This window comes from Microtus ochrogaster, chromosome 1, assembly GCF_000317375.1.
Source record: "Microtus ochrogaster isolate Prairie Vole_2 chromosome 1, MicOch1.0, whole genome shotgun sequence".
Taxonomy (NCBI): Eukaryota; Metazoa; Chordata; class Mammalia; order Rodentia; family Cricetidae; genus Microtus; species Microtus ochrogaster.
Window position 1 is genome coordinate 6,211,704 of NC_022009.1, and position 2,904 is coordinate 6,214,607.

Genomic DNA, 2,904 nt, shown 5'->3' on the forward strand with positions numbered 1-2,904 from the left:
ACCCCTTAGTCCGTGCTGTGACGGGAAGCTGTGGCTCTGAAACACATACTCACTGATTCACACATCGTCATTATGAGAACAGAGTGGGAAAATATTATAATGGCATCACAGCAAAAATCATTATTTTCTCCCCTTAAATAGAATAAACATATCATTGGAAGGATAAAATAGGTGGCCCAGAATTCCATGTCCTGATAATGATATGGTCGCATTAACATTTTATAGTTACAAACTAAAATAAAGGAAGAAATAAAAACTTGAGAATGAATGGAGACAGAGACATGGGGAAGAGGAACAGAGAGAGAGGAAATGTGAAAGATTTAAATCAAGGAATTAACATAGTGTATTTATAGTAATATATATACAGTATTCCTCTATATGTCATTACCTATTCAATGTATCATTTGAGACACTTGTGAAACTTTTTGACAATTAGTTCTTTGTATACTGTTTTTAAATGATGACTTGGGTATAACCAAGTATAGCTCTCCCTTCAGTAAGCACTAATTCAAATCTGAAGAAAGATTAGAGTTTTGAGAAATGTACTGATGATAGGGTGTGTCTTTCAATACTGAAAAAGTAACTTTAAGCTAAAAATTCATTTCAAGGTTTAAAGTAAAAGTTTTAATTTATTGTTATATAGTTTCTGCACAGAACAAGTAATACATCATTTCCTTTAGTGTATAGTCAAACATCATAGCATAAGATGATTTTATATGATATTGTGATGTGAAGAAATTACTGATTTAGAGCATATGACTCTAAAATTCTTGTAGGAAATGTGAGCAGAAACAAAATGTATTGCTCTGGGAACTTCTTTCAATAATTGCGTTAAAAATGTTTCTTCTGTAGTATATCTTTTAAAATTTTTATAAATTAGTTTAACAATTTGTATCAATCACTATATTAAAATAAAACAAACAGAAGCAGGCTCAGTATCATGAATTTGAGAAATATGTTGAATTTGAACATTTATTACAGATAATTAATGTTTAGACACTTGTTATTTTTGTTAATTTGGAAAAATTATATATTATGTATAAAATTATGTGAATAATTTGTGGATATCTAAGGCAAAGTGTTTCACTGAACACTTTAATAAGTTCTTGTGTAATATATTCTAGCTGGTAACTTATTTTATATTCTTTTATTTATCTTGTAACGCAAAAGGAAAACATTAAATCCAGATACTTAAGAACATATTTCTTAAAGGTGTAAGATGGAATCTCAGAATTGTTTTGATTTGCATTTCTTTGATGACCAAGGATGTTGACATGTGCTCAACTATGTTCATAGCACCATTGTTTGTCATAGTCAGAACCTGGAAACAACCTAAATGCCCTTCAAACAAAGAATAGATAAGGAAAATGTGGTACATTTATACAATGAAGTACTACACAGCCGAAAAATATAACATCTTGAATTTTGCATTAAAATGAATAGAGCTAGAAAACATCATTTTGAGTGAGGTAACCCAGACACAGAAAGACAATTATCACATGCACTCACTCATAAGTGGCTTTTTAACATAACGCATAGAAAACCAGCCTACAAATCACAATCCCAGAGAATCTAGACAACAATGAGGACCCTATGAGATACATACATATACATACATAGATCTAATCTACATGGGAAGTAGAAAAAGACAAGATCTCCTGAGTAAACTGGGAGCATGGGGACCATGGGAGAGGGTTGATGGGGAGAGGAGAGGCAGGGAGTAGAGCAGAGAAAAATGTAGAGCTCAATAAAAATCAATTAAAAATACAGAAATACAGGTTAGTAGTTAGTCATCTACAACAATCAAGCTTTAATTAGTTTTAAAAAGAACACATTTCTTGATGTGAGAAATATAAAAACTGTTTATCATTACATCGCCAACAATCACTAAATCGCCCTGTGTACAAGGCTTGTTATCTGAGGAGCCTAGAGCTGTGGTTTCGCATCGTCTGGAGGCAAATGTATTTGATAAATACTTCTATTAATTGATTCCACAAATTAACCACTAATCCGTAGCTTTTGATTATGAGCACTGCTAATCAATTTATTTGATAGCAGGCTTTCAGAGGTTAGTGAATTAAAATTTGCGTACATTTTTCTAGGCTGGCATAATTAGCAGATTTATCCTGGTTGTGAAAAAGCGGAATCTTCACTTTTCATTTGCTCTTGACCTGCTTTTGCTCTCTGCAGGGTCTCCTTTAGAGGTTCTTCAGAAGGAGAAAATTAAAATGCTGTCAACAGATTAAAACATTGTTTAACCCAAAGGAACATTTTTCTCAGGCCTGTACATTTCGATATGACTTTTATGGGGAAAAACCTGCAGATAGCCAGGTTGTTCTTCACAGTAATAGCTGTGGATGAAGCAGTTATGCCTCCCCAAATCAAGACGGTGACGTCATTAGTCATTCTCCTTCCCTGCAAAGGGAAACCCTCTTCCTGTTTCCTGAGATGTTTGGAGTAATGTGGTTCTTTGAAATTAGAGGACTGTCTTACAAATTTTGTAGATCAAAGATCAGGCAGTGTTGTTCTACCTTCCTTCTTTCCTTCTTTTCGTTTACGAGACAACTTCAAAGTGTTTAAAGCGCCATTCTTTAGGAAGAGTCAGCCCTCTAAGGGTTCTGCAAGCCAGTATTATCCTCAGAATATCCTCTCTTCATTCACTGTTCAGAATACAGTCAATGTGGCTCAGGATGTGCCAACATCTACAGTGGCCACGGAACCAAGACATGCAGTTAGACTCATAAATAAGACTTGCGGGCGGTGGTGGCGCACGCCTTTAATCCCAGCACTTGGGAGGCAGAAGCAGGCGGATCTCTGTGAGTTCGGGACCAGCCTGGTCTACAAGAGCTAGTTCCAGGACAGGCTCCAAAACCACAGAGAAACCCTGTCTCGAAAAACCAAAAA